The sequence below is a fragment of the Peromyscus leucopus genome, chromosome X (assembly GCF_004664715.2).
Source record: "Peromyscus leucopus breed LL Stock chromosome X, UCI_PerLeu_2.1, whole genome shotgun sequence".
Classification (NCBI taxonomy): Eukaryota; Metazoa; Chordata; class Mammalia; order Rodentia; family Cricetidae; genus Peromyscus; species Peromyscus leucopus.
In genome coordinates this window covers 80510939-80529178 of record NC_051083.1, presented here as the reverse complement: position 1 = coordinate 80529178, position 18240 = coordinate 80510939, and the positions used below count along the sequence as shown (strand labels likewise).

Genomic DNA, 18240 nt, shown 5'->3' with positions numbered 1-18240 from the left:
CTGATTCTTAAGTGACATTATTTCCTTAGGACTGTATGTGTTACCTAGTGACTTGCAAAAACCTTAGCAAATCCTAGGGAGTTAATGTAAGAAAACAGATACTTAATCTGTTAGCTTGTGCAGTGCAGTGAAGAAAGGCGTGATGGTAGGTGACGTTCTCCGGGGTGTCTACCTGTGTGGAACCGGTCGGGTGTTCTGCCCTTTTCACTTCACTTGCTATTTTTAGTTCCTTGTTTAGGCTGATAATAATTGGCGTAGCAAATTACTTGAAGAATTTGCCTGCTTTATATAAGTAAAGTTAGCACTTAAAGGTTTCTTTAGAGATGAGAAAAGACATTTAAATTGAAGAAAAATTCTTTCAACAGTGGACATTGTATCTGTCCAGGTAATTGTTTCCTGACTTATGGTCGATATTTTGTGCTTCTATGTTAATCATTATGAAAAGTGATTTTTGGTGGGTTTTTAATTTTTTTTTTTATTTTGGTGCTTTACTGGCTTAAGATGTTGCACATGGTTTTTTGTTTTTCTTTTTTAATCTATGCAGTTAATTCCCCCCCTAGAGATAGCATTGTGTTTAATAGTAACACTTCATACATATATGCATGATATTTTTTTTTCTTTTTGGGGGTTACTTTTAGGCTTGTTTGCAAAAGGGCCATTTTTCTTTGCTGCAGTTGTCTTTTTTGCAGAACAATAGTGTGTGCAAGTTTATGAGCAATGGAACATGCAGGTTCAATCCATTGTTTTTATTTTTTTAATCTTAACCTCTTGATCTATGCCAGAAGCAGTTTCATGTAAGTTATTTTGATGGTGAGCATATGTGTAATTCTACAGCTCTCTGGGTCTGGTTTTTGCAGTAAGCCACTAGATCCCATATTGAACACAATTTAATCTCAGTATCAGCCATTAGAGTTTTTTTACTTTGCTGTTTCTAGCTTATTTCTTACAGAGTGAGAAGTTATTCTTTGAAGAGTTTCTTTTTTCAATAGATGGTTGATGTTGGGATGGTTACTCAAATCAAGTGATGAGTGATGAACTCCAAGTCATCCTTGGAAATAGCAAATCTGTAGCCCAACATAATTATCCTTTAAACTAGAGAATATCACTTGTGAGATAACCATCATGGCCACATGGCTGATCTAGAGTGGAGTGCTGAGTTCTGGCAAACAGCTGCATCTTTCTTCCAGTGAGTACCTGAACAGGGCTGATGTGAATTATGTACTGTCCAGATTTTAAGAATCATACTTTCTCAGGGATCTCCACAAACTAGTGGGTATCCTCGCCGCTGCCCCTGTGAGACAGCCTCTGTACGGGAGAGGCCTCATGTGACTTTTTCCCTGGTGTTCCTCTGGGGACACCTGTAAGAAACTGCATGCTCCAGAACCAGCTCTCATGTCCTTTGGCCAATGCTGGAGTGTGAAATAATCCAATGTGGGATTTTTCTTACTAGAAGTAAACAAAGGATGATCCCAATCGGGAATCGTGACTTTTTTTTTTTTTTTTTTTGATGATGGTCATGTTCTGTTTTAAAATACCCTATGCGTATTTCATTTATTTTCTTTTACCTGGCGATCTCTGAGCAGGCTTCAGATTTTGACAGTTGATGAAAGATACGACAACCATTAATGTGTGGGTGAAAAACTTGGTGAAATTCTGAGTGAAGTTTTAGTTACAGTTGATTGAACTTGGAATTGACTGGGAGGCCAAAGATTTAAAAAGCAGAAGATTCTCTCAAGACACAAGTTGTGTGATAATAGTGTGTTTTGTGTGTGTGAATGAGAATTTGTAAATGTTGAATTCTAGGCTCTGACAATCATTGTCAGTGCAGATCAAGCTGCAAGTATTTATGTTTTAAAACTTAAATTATAAAGCTAGTTACATCTTTCTAACAACTAGTTTTAATGTTTATGAGCATATTTTACCTACATTACCTTTTCAGGATGTTGAGAAAGATGCATCACAAGCACAGGTTGGAGGCTGGGGGCTAGATGGTTTTGAGGAAGAGGTCTTGGTGGACTCTTTCATAGAGCAAAGGGAAGCAATGCCTTCTGGGAAATGAGCTAAGTTTTAATCTAGTCTTTAAGATTAGAAGTCAAAAACAAAAATATTAAGGAAAGGAAAACCTAATTGATCTCTGAAGTATTGTTATGTGGAATTGAGTGGGACTTTTGAGGCCTTTCTTCCAGAAAACAAGGACTTGGTTGTCAGGCCTATATTAGGCCTAAACCTTGGTGCCATGTATTTGTACTTAAATCATTTCAATGGAAAGTGTCTTAGTGATTGGAACTTCTAGTGCAGTTTGGAGTTCTTCCATTTGAAAAATGTGATATTTGCATGGGATTGTTTGAATCTTGTTTTCTAGTCCCTCCCCATCACCACCCTCATAGTCTGAAGGTAGATTTTTCTCTTGATAATGAACAAAAAAAGTGAACATCTTGTTTGTAAATAGGTATCTAGTAACTAGTGGTAAACTTGAAATGGTAGAATTCTTTAAAGCCTAATTCTAGGTAGCCTTAGGAAAATGTATCTTAATTATTTTTGAACCTGTATTCACCTTGTTTTTTTCAAATATCTTAAGTTATATTTTCTTTTTCAGAGCTGCTTCTTATTTGGGGCTACTTTTTTTTTTTTTTAAATTGAGGCGTAATTCATAAAAGGGTATATTGTTTTGATGAGACTTTTTGCTACTGTGGCTGGATGTCTTTCTTTAGTCTTCCAAGAAGGGCCATTTTACTTTTTTAGAGTTACTTTTTAAAGTCATGAGGTCAACAACTTGGACTACTATGCATGTAAGTGCTAATGCAAATTAAAGCCCAAGTTGACCTCCAGCAGCAGTTCATTCTATGTTGACAGTGAGAGAACACTTTGCCTGTTAGGATACTGTTACTCCTGGACTGAAATGCTGAAGAAACCCCTCCCCCTATTTTGTTTTTTGCAAAAATCAAGGTATATTCTAGGGTTTCCTGGTTGACCTCAACAGATAAACTGAGATGATAGTCTTAGTTCAGAAATGATCTGAATGTAGATTTACAGTCTACGCGTACAGCTGGCTAAGTGAGATCACTTTCACAGTTCTGCATGTATCCCATCGGCTCCCCATTAGTCACTGAACTCTTAAAACTGGTATTGTGACATTATCACAATGTTTTGCGCCAATTTTATAAACTTTACAGTGCAATATGTGTTCCTTTTCTGAGGCAAACCAAAGGTATATTTCTCAAGGTTCTGCTGCTATCAGCAGCGTTGATGGAGGATTTTTTTATACATTTGTAATAGATAGAAATAAACCAGAAAAAAGAAGAAAAAAAAAGTGGTGGAGGAAAAAGTGAACACTGCAAGAATACTCAAAAGGACTGAGTGTTGCAAACACCAAGAATGGCTTTGCATAGTAAATGGAATAGAACATCTCTGAACTATAGCTTACTTTTCCTGGTTTGGTCTGACAGAATGATTGAATGCTTTTGTACAAAAATCAGAGCCTTAAAAACAAGGATTTGGTGAGATTGTAAAATGGTGTGCCACTTTGGCAAAACAGTTTGGTGGTTGGTCAAAATGCAAACATTGTTACTCTGTTACTCAACAATTCTACCCTTAGGAATATATCCTCAAACTACTGAAAATGTGCACCTATGAAACATGTACATGAAGGTTTACAGCAGTGTGTTGCTAATAGTAAAAAAGTTAAAAGAACTCAAATAGCTATCAAATACTGGAGAGAAATAAAATGTGGCTTAGTCATACAATAGAATATTATTAAGACATAAAAATGAATGAGAAACTGAAAGATTAAATAACTTTGGTGAACCTTCATAATTTCATTTGTAGATCTTTCCATTTCTAATTTATAAATACATTTGGGGTCATAAATTATAAATGTACTGTCTCCTATCAACATTGTATACTTCTATTTGATGATTTCTGTGTCAAACATTATATGGAAATGTTTCCAAGTATTTTCTGTATTAACTGTGAATGAATAGAACAAAATAAATTGTCTGTGATGGAAAAAAAAAGAGTCACCTATGTGATAGTCACTGGGAATTGATATGTTCATTTTTTGTGATGCAGCAAGACAATGACTGAGACAAAGGGCTTGGAACAGTTTCTGACTCTATGAGTCTCCACCCTTTGGGGGTTGAAAAACTTTTTTACAGTTTACATTGAAATTCATAGCAATGGCAAAACTTCAGTTAAGAAATAGCATTGGGAAAGTTGAGAACCAGTGACTTGGAGAATATTTCTCCTTACACAAGGTCTATTCAGGTTTTAGAAAGTATGTCTAGCCTCCTTGTTTTTGCTAAAATTGTTAAGATTAAGCTATTTGGATAAACTGAGGCATATAAATGTTTTATATTGATACTAAAAGGAACTTAGAGCACTTCCACTAACATGACCATTTTGTTTTGGTTTCTTTACTGAACCTCTATTTGATATTAGAAGGGCTTCAATTTAAAATCATTGTTTTTGAGGCTACTTATTGTAGATTGTTAGAGAACTTAAGTAAATAGTCATAAATACGCAAGTTCTTTAATTATAGTCATGCTAAGTACTGATGTAATTAATTACAGGGATAAGATTACTCAGTCCCTTGTATATGTTTTCAGAGTTGAGTTTAAACAAGTAACTACAAACATAGTTTGTCTATTCATATATACATGGACTGTGCTCATACTTAAGAGATCTATATAATATGGCATTTAAAATGTTGATCTAAAAGCTTATTATATCAGATAGACTTCAAGATCCTAGCAGTGACCCAAGGTCTCCACTTGGATTATGGCAATACTCACCACCGGGCAAGATGCCTCAATGCAATGTGTGTTACCAGGACCTGTCCCAGATCATGGACAAGCAGCAGGACACTGTTGAATTGATTCTACCAATTTTGTCTAGACAAAGTAAAATCAGTCTTCCTGTGCACCTCTTCCACAGGAGAAACTCTCCCTTATGGGCCTGATAGCTGAAGTAGAGTGATTCTGTTCTGATACACTATGAAGACCTGGGTATAATTGGAAGCTGCTTGGTATGCACTCAGACATGATTTATCCTTTTTAGATCTCTGATAGCACTGATACCTAGGCTAGCTATAACTTTGTTAGCTTGCCAGCATCAGACAAATAGATCCTTCTGCAAGGCTATAGCCAGCTTGTTAGCTTATTTTTAAGAATATGTTTTAAGATATATAAAGGCCTGAGGATATGAAAGATTATAAGCTTTGAAGATCTCAGAAAATGATTTATGATATAAATGCAAATTGTAAAGAGACAAATGATTTAGGTTATAAGAAATGTTTTGGATTGCTCCCCTTCTATGATATTAACAGTTTAGAGCTTAACATTTAATAGAGTTCTGATAAGCTGGTAGAGCAATGACTACTTACTGTTCAATAACAAGCTCAGACTCAACATTTTAGATTTATTTTGGTCATCTAAATGTAAATTTAAAAGTGCTTTTCATCAGGCCAAAAAAAAAAATCTCTGTCCAATTTATACCTGGCTCTCTGGACAGAGGAAAATGCCCATGCTTTTTAACCCAAATCTGTAGCTCTTGCTAGGACTCAAAGATATGAGTGTACTTCTGCTGTTTTACAGATAATCACCTGATTTGTCTATGATGTGGATTTTGGTAGACTAATAATACTAATGTGTCTAAAACTTTTATGTCTTTTTGTAAGATAGTTAGAGTAGGCCTCAGAGGATTAAAAGACTCATAAAACCTGGATGTGCTTCACAGAGTCAGAAGGATTCCAGATATGTACAACTTAAAATTTCCCCACTTGTCTATTCCTAAGGATGATATTTTTTCTCTCCTAGTCTCAGGACTCCTGGTCATCCCAATTACTAAGAATGTGTGCCTAAGAATTCTAAATAAGTTCATAAATTTGAACTTCTGTTCCTAGTTTAAATTTGTCTCAACAGTTTTCTACTTGGTTGGCAGACATCTCCAAGTTTAAGTTGCTGACTACACTGCTCTGGACAACTATGAGCTCTGGACTTGCTAAAACCTGATGTGGACCAGCCCAGCCAATGTTCCCTATCTCTACAGCTGAGTCAGATAGCCGCATGCTTTTGACAGATGCTCCATTGTCCAGCCTTTGACTAGCCTTTCAGCCTTTTGGGGACTGTGACAATGGTGCCCCAAATGTCAGCTCGAAGAAGTTCCAGATAAGACTATGTTGTCCCATGTTTCACACCCAAAATAGGTTGTAATACTGGATGAAAAGGAAACTCCCTGGCATAGGGGCAAGATGGCTTATTGGAATACCAGGAATATAGGTTCAGAATTGTCAGTTGATATATTTATTAACTGAAATGTCTCTGCAGTAAAATAAGACACTTGACCTTCCTTGTGCAGAACCAAAGAGTTTTATATAAGATTATAATCTGGTTGTAGATCAAAGATCAGAACTATAGGGCCTCAAGAATTATGATAGATACAGATGTCACTGCCCTAGAAAAATCTGTTAGCTAATGGTTCTTATGTTGCAATACCCTTGGACCCCTGGACAGGTAGGACTCATGATTGAGTCCTATTATTGGTACTTGTGAAGGGGGTAATCTGGGGGCCCCCAAACAGCTTGACTCTACAGCTACCATGACAGGCTTAAAGGCCCAGACACAGCTTCTGGCAGGTAACCCCTGGACCCCAGAAAAGCCATGAGCTGATCCCACGCAGCAGGGCCTGCATCTAAGAGGAAATAGTTCACATTTCAAACATTCCCTATACCCCTAGACAAATGTCAGGCAACCAGGGTCCCAAACCCTGGAAATCCCCTCCCCCCAACCTCTGGTATGATATAAAACCCATGCTGCCTGGACTCACTGCTGCATTTGGCCAGACGAAGAGACCAAGCTCTGGTGTTGGTTTTAAATAAGTGGTGTGGCAGTGAAATGTTATTCATTAAGCAGTGCTGTTACCATGTGAGAAAGGTCACAAGGCACAAAATCCATTATCAGAGCTTTATTGGGAGAGACAGAAGAGAACATGGCTAGACCTGTTGGAGCAACACATGCAGACAAGGGAGAGATGGGGGAAGAAGAGAGAGCAAAAGAGAGGGGAAGAGTCTGTGAACATGTTTTTAAGGATTTCTCTGCACATGTGCATGTAGGCTTATGGAGTTATGCCACACATGTGCAGATTGTGTGACCATGTAGTACATGAATGATTTAAGACATAAGGTGCGGCGATCTTGTTGACCAGTGAGAAAGAACGACCACCACTCAAGGATTCTTCTCAAATCACACTTTATTGGAGAGCCTTTTGATTAAGGGAGAGCTGGAAGCAAGGGGCCCCGAGCACTAAAAGCAGCTGTTTATATAGGGAAAAGAAGCACGGATCGCTCCTTGACTGGCTGAAATTAGCTTGCCACCACCAGGCACCACAGGATTGGCTAGGGACCAATATATAGCTTGCGCATGCATAAAGCCGAGGCGCGTATTTCATCGAAAGCATTGTCTTATAAGTTATAAATCTTCAGAATGCAAGGAAGTCAGTGCCATCTTATAATGGCGATTGTCCCGGCTCCCTGCAGTTCCCCCTTTTTGTTTAAATATAAGAGCAAAATGAGGACTTGCTCCAATTCAGGTCCCTACCTCATGATGTGTGGACCGATCGAGGGAGGCCTAGGGCCAGATAGACACTCCTTCTCTGGTGCAATGGGATCAAGCCCTCGGAGGTGCAAAGGCAGTGCTAAGGCCAAGACAACTCTACTTGCCTAACCTTGTGCAATGGGCAATTCTGTCCCTGAGGGTGCAACGGCCGAGTAGGTCAATTGCTCTTTAAGGCAGAAAGCCAAATTTGAGGGGAGGAGCCACACTCCAATGCAGCCAATGCTTGAGAAATAATCACCTTGTCCCTTTTGGTTTGGGCTCGCAAGCGACAGACCAGCCATAAGCAAACCGCGCATCCTCCCAGGCAGCACGCTAAAAACATCCCTACCCCCACCCATTCCTTAAACAGGGAAACAGCGGAGGTGATCCAAGATGTCATTCCCTTGGCCAGGCTAAGGTCCACTCATGTGGAATTGATTGCAATCACAGCACGCCGGAGGCCTCCAAGGAGAACATCAAACTCCTCAGACCAGTTCCCTGCAAGATGTAAAGACAAGGAGCGAGACAAATTGGCAGCTCTAGTATAGTTTTCATACGGCACACTGGTAATGCACAGCACATTAAATTTCCATTCACAGCCCAACTGAGCCAGCTGCCAGAGCATATCCAGTTGTTCTTGGACAAGATCGATTCTTTGATTAACAACCATCAATCCTCCTTTTATGTGCAAATCTAGAGCAGTCTGAGACTCCAGAGCCTGAGCCACCTTTGTAGACAGATTATTTAGAGTGGCAACTGTCTGGACAGTGGTGGTCATAGCTATACCTGCAACAGTGGCTGCAGTGGCAGCAGCGGAAATGGCAATTATGACCACTGTAGTAAAGCCAAAATCCCTCTTAGTCGGAACAGCGTCATGGTGCTAGGTGCCTCTACTGGCACGGGGACCCAACGTGGGACCCTGGCTACCAAGGCTTTGGTGAAGCGTTCCGCATCCCAACATTGAGATAAAAAGCATGTATTATTGGAGCACACTTTGAAAGAAAAATTGCTTAACACAAATAAAAATGGGGGATAAACACACACCGGGGCAGGCAAATAAGTGGTATTACTAAAATGTTCTTTTGCCTCGGTGATACCACCAGTCAAATTTCCCACATTCCAAGAAGCGCCCCAATCCTTGGTGGGTGGTTCCTTCATGGTCATTGCTACAGAAAATGCTCCTGAGAAATTACTGACACCTGCCACTCCTCCTTGTAGGAGGGAAAAAGTGGTCAGATCAGTACAACTACCATTAACTCCACAGAGCATCCATTTGTCGTAGGGCTTCATTCTCTCATCTTGGAGGAAAAACCCCTGAGTCCATGGGTTACTTGTGTCAGGCAGACCACGCATGTCAGGTGAGAAAGTGAACCTTTTGTTGCTGTCTGCCCAGGTGACTATAGCTGACTGACAATCAGACCATGGCCAGACCTCATTCTCATAGGAGCCCCAGCAATGCGGGGCAAGCCGAGGCTGGGGTGACAGTGGTGGTGTTCGTGAAACATTTCCAGGGAACAGGAAGGTTCCATTAAACCACACCACCCTCTCAGTAAAAGAGGCATTGAGCACTTTATGGCAGGCACATGATATAACCTATGAAAATCTTTTGCCAATTCGATAGAATCTGTTACAACCAGAGCCAGAGCTCGAGTTGACCGGTCTGCCAAAGCATTAGCTTCAGACATAGGGCCTGGTAGCAAAGTGTGAGCCCAAATATGACCAACATAAAAGGGATATTTTCTCTTTAAAATAAGGTCTTGAATTTGCAAATAAAATATTAAAAACAGCACTCGTACTCTTGACAGAGGCTGCAACTTCAAGAGAGGCAACTGCATTTACTACATACTGTGAGTCAGAAAACAAATTAAAGGGTTCACCAAATCTCTTAAACACTTCTAAGACTGTCAAGCATTCTGTAACCTGTGGAACATCTGGTCGGAAAGTCAAAATCACTGGTTCCTGGCCTTGAACCACAAAGGCACCCTGTCCTGTTTTGGAGCCATCAGTGTAAATTGTCAAGGCGGTTTGCCAAAGGCTCTTTTAAAGTAACAACAGGAAAATAAACCAAATCGTTTTCTACAATTGCAAGCAAGGGATGTTTAGGATAATGATTATCAATGAGGTTAGGGAACGTGCATATAAGGATTGCCCATGCATCCACAGTGGCAGCCAAGGTCTCTACTTGATCCTTGGTATAAGGAATTTTTCTGGAATCCTCGCAAAATGCATCAAGCAACATTTTAAACCCAATAGCGCCTGATTTGCAACAAGCTCTAGCCCCAACAGAATTACCATGAAGCCACCACAGGGGGCCATCCTGCCATAGGACCCCTGTAGGATAATTTTTTGTTTTCAAAATACATAATGAAATTGGCATGATCGGATCATAATGATTTAACTGAGTTCTGGTCATTGCTTCCTCGACCTTTTCTAGGGATTTTAGGGCCAGCAGTGTCAACACCCGAGGAGATGTAACATTAGGATTACCTTCTAGAATGGAAAATAAGGGCAACAACTCTGACCGGGGAACATTTAAATACCCCCTGATCCAATTGTTATCGCCCATCAACTGTTGAAAATCATTAAGTGTTTTTAACTGAGCCGTCCGGATAGAGATCTTTTGTGGCCTAATAACAGAGGGAGAGATAATGGCCCCTCCAAATTTTATTACTTGGGATTGTTGAACCTTATCGGCGGCGATGGTAAGTCCCCATTTAATAAGAGCAGAGGTATCCTCCTGGAAAGCCTTATGGAGCACCTCCTGCGAAGAAGCGGTTAACAAAATGTCATCCATGTAATGGACGATCTGGACTAAAGGACACTTTTGTCTAACAGGCACCAGGGCCGAATCCACAAACAGCTGACATATAGTTGGGCTATTGGCCATGCCCTGTGGGAGGGCTCTCCATTGATAATGGGCATCTGGTTGCTCATGATTAACAGATGGCAAAGTAAAAGCAAACCGCTCTCTATCCTCAGGGCAAAGAGGGATAGAGAAAAAACAATCCTTGATGTCTAGAGTCAGGACAGGCCAGTCGCAAGGCAGTGCCAAAAGCAGTGGAAGTCCCCTCTGGACAGCCTCCATAACCTTCATCTGGGCATTGACTGCCCTTAAATCATGTAACAGCCTCCATTTGCCCGAGGCCTTTCTGATGACAAAAATAGGTGTATTCCAGGGAGACACAGAGGGCTCAATATGGCCCAACTGTAACTGTTCCTTAATTAGTTCTCTGGCAGCTTCCATCTTTTCTTGTGAAAGGGGCCACTGAGGCACCCACACCGCCTTTTGGGTTAGCCAGGGTATGGGCACCGTACCTTCATTGGAAGCTCCTTTTTCAGCGGCCCCTAGGAAAAACCCAGTCCCTTTCAATCCGACTTAGGAACTGGCTCAACTGGTTTCTGACACCCCTGGAGGCATCTTCCAAGTTGCTGAGACAGGACATACCCTTGTCGTTTTATCGTATTCTGACTGGCCTCTGAGAAATCATTAGTTAATCTGTCTTAATTGTTGTTGTACATCTCGCCCCCAGAGATTGATGGGGACATCGAGCACAAATGGTTGTACAGTTCCCTTTTGGCCTTCCTCAGTTCTCCAAATCAATTCTTTTGCACTCACACATGGGGTGTTAGCATAGCCAAGACCTTGTAGAGTTTGGGAGGATTTTTGTAGCGGCCACTGTTTTGGCCATGCTTTTATCTGAATAATGCTCCGATCTGCCCCCGTATCCACCAGACCAGGAAAATGTTTTCCTTCAATTTTTAAGAACAGCATGGGTGTCTGGTCTAACTCCATGGATAAGCATGCAAGGTTGACTCCTGTAGAGCCTAAGCCTGCAGCTCCTCTTTCCTTTTGCAGTGAGGGGAAATTTCTGTGTTTTGAGGGCAAAATCAAGAGCTGACCAATCCTGTCTCCTGGGGCTATGGAAACTACACCATAAGGTGCATGACAAAGGACCTTTATCACTCCAGTATAATCGGAGTCTATGACCCCAGGAAAGACTATCAACCCTCTCATAGTAGAAGAGGAGTGCCCCAAAACCATTCCTACAGTATCTTTATCTAAAGGCCCTGTCACATCAGTATCCAATATCTGTACTCCCATGGCCTGTGTTAAGACCAATCCGGAGGAGGCACAGAGGTCCAACCCTGTGGAGTCTGAGGTTGCCCTTCTGGCCTGAATGACTGTTGTAGGCTGGGAATGGGGGCCGGAGTTTGGAGTGCCCCATAGATTTGTGGGCCCTGGGGACAAGGGCCCTTCCCCCTGTTTTTTGGCTCTGGGTTTGTACTGGCAGGGGGAATGGGATGTCCATTAATGTCTTTTACTGACCTGCATTCATTAGCCCAATGCTTTCCCTTTTTACATCTAGGACAGGTTCCTGGAACTCTCTGATTCCCTGGAAGGCCTTGCGGGGCAGCCTGAGGGCACTGTCGCTTGAAGTGCCCTTGTTGGCCGCATCTGAAGCAGCCCTTTCCTTTTCTGTCCTTAGCTGCCCTAGCGGCAGAAAGAACAGCTGCAGCCAGGCCCGCATTGGTCAAGGGACCGCCCACCTCTCTACAAGCTTTTACCCAGACTTCTAAGCCTTTGTCCTTGACTGGTGTTATTGCTCTCTGACATTCTTTTGTGCTTTGTTCAAAGATAAGCTGTTGCACGAACGGCATGGAGGCATCAAGATCCCCAAAAACACGCTCTGCCGTCTCGATCATGTGAGCGACAAAATCAGAGAATGGCTCGGCCGTGGCTTGGATAATCTTAGCGAGGCTACCGGCCATCTCGCCCTTATTGGGAATTGCCCGCCAGGTTTTATAATAAATTTCATTTATTTGCCTGTATACTTCCCAGGGATAATTTGTTTGATCAATGGCCCATTGCCCTTGGCCAAGAAGCATATCTACGGTCCAATCGGGCTGTCCCTCCTGCACGTTTCTCTTGTATTGGGCCTGAGCTTTCCATAATTATGGATCTAAAATCAAGAAACTGCCCATGGTTGAGACATGTCCGAGCGACCTCAAGCCAATCATTAGGCATCATAGCATTAACAGTGAGCCTGCGGAGCAAAGCTGTTGTAAAGCAGGCGGCTACTCCGTAAGTGTGTACTGCCTCCGCCAAGTCCTTTATCTGTTTGTAGGAGTCAGGCTCGAAAAATCTCTCAAATGTAACAGAATTTTCAAAAACTGGGAACGCGGCCGCCAAGCGGGACCAGGTGTTTCCTTTCATAAAGTGACATTTCCCAGCCGCCAGAGAATATGGCAGGGGCGCAGAAGGTGTAATCTCCTTTCTATCCTTGGCCACAAAAGGTCGCTGCCGCCCATATCTTTTTTCTCATACCTCGAGGTCGTCTCCTCCAGAACTTTGTCTTTAGGGTCTAATTCCTCTTCTAACTCCAAGTCTGATTCCCCCTCTGACTCTCTGTGAGGTTCCCTGTCGCTGGACTCCTCATCTGTTATTTTTAAGCTTATAAATTCATCCAGGGTCGGATAAAGCTGTCGTACCACCCTGGCTCTCTCCTCTCCCTCCTGTTCTATCTCTTTGAAGGACTCAAGCCCATCCCTCTCAGTTTCTTCTTTAGAGCTCTTAGTTTTTTCCTTATTTTTATCTTTTTTTCTTTTTAGGCCTAACTATATCCTCCTTTTTTGTTTCTGACTCTGTAAGGCTATCTTGGTGCTGCATCAATGCTCGTCTTCCCTCCCTAATGATGTCATGATGACGATAGTCCCTGAGGAAGGAACGGACAAGCCTCCAGAGAGGCAGAGTGCCCTTCCCTATCCTGTCTTCCTGTTTTGCCCTCTCTAGATCTTTTCCAAGCTTATTCCAGGAAGCCAAATTAAGGTCTCCGGACACCGCGAACCATGGTGCAATCTTATCTATGTCTTTAATAATACTTTTTATAGTACCTGTGGAGATCTTTAAGTCACGTTGACGGAGTAACGCCTGTAGGGGTTCATGAAAATCGGAGGCATCCAAGCGGGCCCCCTGCATGTTGCCCATGGCACACTCTTATCTGCGAGCGAGTTTATCCATGGTTAGAGAAGGCGGCACGAAGGCAGACTTCTCTCTCGAAAAGCTGCATTATCTACCATGGACTTACTTTTGGTTTTAGGCGAACTCTGCTACTCTTCAAAAAAGCACCGACATTCTCTTCTGGGTTAGTCACAGTGCAAACAGAAGCAACAGGCAAGGACCAGAAGTACCCACAAGGGAAAGACAAAAGCAATCACCCAGAATTCCACCCCAGTAGTCAGCATCCCTGGAGATACCAGCTGATACTTACTGACGTCTCCTCTCACTGTGTCGAGTTCTGAATGCTCTTCGGCCCCTCTCTCGGTGTCCGAATTTCCCAGGTTTCAGCACCAGTTGCAGCAATCTTCTCGACCAGCAAGAAAGAATGACCACCACTCAAGGATTCTTCTCAAATCACACTTTATTGGAGAGCCTTTTGATTAAGGGAGAGCTGGAAGTGAGGGGCCCCGAGCACTAAAAGCAGCTGTTTATATAGGGAAAAGAAGCACGGATCGCTCCTTGACTGGCTGAAATTAGCTTGCCACCACCAGGCACCACAGGATTGGCTAGGGACCAATATATAGCTTGTGCATGCGCAAAGCCGAGGTGCGTATTTCATCAAAAGCATTGTCTTATAAGTTATAAATCTTCAGAATGTAAGGAAGTCGGTGCCATCTTATAATGGCAATTGTCCCGGCTCCCTGCAATAAGGCCCCTTACTTGGCTACTGAACTGCACATGTATGGTCATGCAACTAGAGGAGTGGCAGAATACTAACATTCCAGACCTTTTGGTTATTATAAAAAGGTGGATGAGGAAGAAGAAGGGAGAATGACCCCCGGTCGGACCAAACCCATGCACCACGGCATCCCCGCGTTCAGCGCCAACATCTCCTGCCACTGCCATGCCCAAAAGAAAGGCTGAAGGGGATACTAAATGAGATAAAGCCAAGGTGAAGGACGGGCCACAGAGATCTGCAAGGTTGTCTGCTAAACCTGCTCCTCCAAAGCCAGAGCCGAAGCCTAAAAAGGCCCCTGCAAAGAAGGGAGAGAAGGTCCCCAAAGGGAAGAAGGGGAAAGCCGATGCTGGGAAGGATGCAAATAATCCTGCAGAGAATGGAGATGACAAAACAGACCAGGCACAAAAAGCTGAAGGTGCTGGAGATGCCAGGTGAAATGTGTGCATTTTTGATAACTGTGTACTTCTGGTGACTGTACAGTTTGAAATACTATTTTTTATCAAGTTTTATAAAAATGCAGAATTTTGTTTTACTTTTTTTAAAGCTATGTTGTTAGCACACAGAACACTTCATTTTTTTGGGGGGCGGGGAACATGTGTCACTAACAAAATGTCTCCCAAGCTGGATTGGTGATGGTTAATGTTGGAAAACATCTTTCCCTGCTAATATTGAGAGACTCCTCTTGGCTCTCAGGAGAAACGTCCTAGTGTTGACATATGTGACCACCATGGCCTAGTGTGGGAAACTCTAAATTCATTTCTGTGTCTTCCTCCCCTGTACCATCAACATAGACTTAACTCCCTTCAAACCAGAGACCTGTTGGAACCTGACCCCCAAAATTGGTTTTGCCGGTCTATCAGGCAATCTGGACTTTGCAGTGGTATCATTGTGTCCTCAAGAGAGCAGCGGTTCCTTTTATAAAAGATTGTGGATCTTCAGATTGATAATTCTGCCATGTTCGTTTGGTTTCCTGAAAGTCAGAGTCAGCTTGTGAAAAGTTGATAAACAACATCCTCAATGTGAACTGTCAACCCTCACTCTAAGCTCTCCCCCTTTTCAAAGCATCGAATGAAGACTCATCAGGTTTTATAGTGGCTTTCTGATTTTGGTAGTCTATACAAGAGGGGAATTTGGAAGTTCTTGTATACTGTTAATGACTGTCTGCCCATGTCCTACCTGAAAAACCATGATTGTTTATGGAAAGTATCTTTAATAAAGCTGGATACAGTTTGGCTTGGAAAAAAATAAAAAATAAATAAAAAGGGGGATGAACAGGAATAGAGGCATCTTTTCTCCCAAAAAAACTGCAGATGTCTTGATGGGCATTGGTTGACTCTTAGAGGGGTAGGAAAGAGGGCTTCTGATGTAGTTAGGTATCCTGGGATGGTGGGCTGTTGTCTGTTGCCTTGGAGTAGTCCATCTTTCTTGGCTTGGGACTCTGGCTGCTTGAGTCTGAGAGAGTGCTAGTAAGACAGAGAAAAGCTTAGGAAAAAGAATTTTTTTTTTATTGTTTTCATTGGGGGGAGGTCCCAAGGTGAGAGGGGATCCTGGGACCTGGAAAGTTTAAGTTGCACTTAACTAAAGCAGATCCAACCTGTCCAGATGGATTCAATCTGGTTTCTGGAGTGTAGAAAAACATTTTAAACATATTAAGAAGTAGCCATGAGAAAATTAAAGTCTTGGGCTGGTGACTATGACATTGTAGTGTTTAGTACTCTGCTTACATTGGTTAGTGTGTGTGTGTGTGTGTGTGTGTGTGTGTGTGTGTGGTGTGTGTATGTATGTACACACACATATGTATATATATACATATACATATATATGTATACACACACACACACACACATACATATATATATATATATATATATATATATATATATATATAGAGAGAGAGAGAGAGAGAGAGAGAGAGATTTGGGATATGCTTTTAATTTGTACCTGAGATAAGCCTTATCAGAGACAGATTATTTTAGTATATGTGCTGCCGAAGCGAGCACAGAGACAGATTATTTTAAGGCACCTGTTTCCTTTATTAGTTTATCATCCCAGAGATACAGGTGGTCAATTGCTGAGAGCATTTAACAGTAATAGATTGTTATATTAAAGTCTGTTTTCTGCAGAGCCCAGACACTTTTGGGTCTGGGGTTATAAATAACTTTAGACTTTTACTGTTCCTTACCACCTGGGTATATACTTGATGGTCCTTGGACTCCAGATCTATGGTGATCCTGAAACAATTAGCTGAGTAGTTAATTAGAAGAGGGAACAAAGAGGAGAAAAGCTTGTGGGGTGAGACCTCATTCTTCTGGAATTGGTGACAAGGCAGTGGATCCTGATGTCCTCTGGAACTTGCGAGAGAGCAGGCCCCTGTCTGTATCACTGTGCATGAGGAGGAAAAGCATTTCTGACTAGTCTGGTGTGAGGCACATGGAGGAAGCAAATGAAATAAAGCTCCTACCTTAGCTGAAAAATCTCTTCCCATTAGGTACCCCTGAAAGCACAATTAATTAGTGGCATCTGGTGAGGTGGGTAAGGCTGTCCTCCTACCCTGACAATAGGGAATGAGAGAGATGTGACCCCCAAACTCCCTCAGGACAGAGTAAGTGGCTCAGTGTCCAACCAGAAAAAAATGGATCACCCCATGCTGCATCGGGGGTTCCCTGTGAGCCCCTGGAAAAGCCTAGGAAGTCTGGTGGAGGTTTTTGTTTGATGTTCCCATGCCACAAGGTACATGGCGGCAGTCAGCTGACCAGTTATCTCTCTAGATGACACTTTGAACAAGGCTTAATTGATGGCCGAAGGCACAGGGCATTCACTAGCCCATGTGGGCTTTTTTAGCACACATTTTTAAAAAAGGGACCTAGTAGCCCTTATGCAGCTGCTTGCATAGTGTGTGCCAACATTTGTCAATTCTGTTGATGGGCTTTCTCATGTTTCCCACGGTACCTTAAATGCCACAGCTGAAACTTCTAGCTGTGGGGTCAGGAGCCCTCTCTCCAGATGCTTAAGCTTAGCCCTGATGTGGGAAGCTCTGGGAGACAAGAGACAGATTTTATTCCATATCTTGAATTACTTTTTTTTTGATAGTTTGCTGGTATGAGGACAGCTTTAGGGAGACCAGCCATGTAAACTGATCTCTGGCTAGAGAGCCATCTGGATTATTATAATCCCAATGTTGGTCCTGATCATAAACTCATTTACATGCATCCTAGTCTGCTTCCAGACCTGTCTGTGCTTCTCAGGGCAGCTGTGAATGGGTGACAGTAAGAACAAAAGTGGGAGCCAGAGTCAGGCAGGAGTGGCCCAACCAGTACCTGAGAACAGAGTGGAGGTCAGATAAGCAGAGATTCTTTGGAGTCAGAAATTCCTCAGATTTAGGGATGTTCATGGGCAGGAGAGAAAGAATCAGAAAGGGAGGGTTCAGAACTTAGGTAAAAGTGTGGGGATAGGGTAACTCTTTTCATTTGCCCATTCACTGGCAAAAGTTAGATAATTCCCATGAAATATTGGGCTTCAAGCAGATGTTATGTGGCCATATTTATGTAAAATAGGGATATTTAAGGCATTTCTCAGAGGAGGAGTGGGACCAAGGGGAGGAAGCCTCTATGTCACATGACTGCAGCCAAGTGATAAAACAATTAAAAATTAAAATAACAAATGTTTCTAAGACTCCCATCTCAGGCATTCCCAAGAATAGGTAAAGATCTGTGGACTGGCATAAATTATCAACACAAATTACCCCAAACTTCATCAAGGGAGGGTTAAGGGCTGGGAACATATGTACTGAAGGACCTCCAGGGAGTCCAACAGCATTCAATGCTTTGTCAAGAGGGAATAATAAATGAAGACCCCATGGGAATAGGAAGAAGCAAAGTGCTAGAGAGGTCCCCAGAAATCCACAAAGATACCTC

The 18240-nt window shown here is 42.3% G+C and overlaps 1 pseudogene; it reads left to right on the top strand.

Annotated features, from left to right (window-relative positions):
- The first annotated feature begins 14491 nt into the window (after positions 1–14491).
- On the top strand, positions 14492–14858 carry LOC114685252 (annotated as a pseudogene).
- The last annotated feature ends 3382 nt before the right edge of the window (positions 14859–18240 follow it).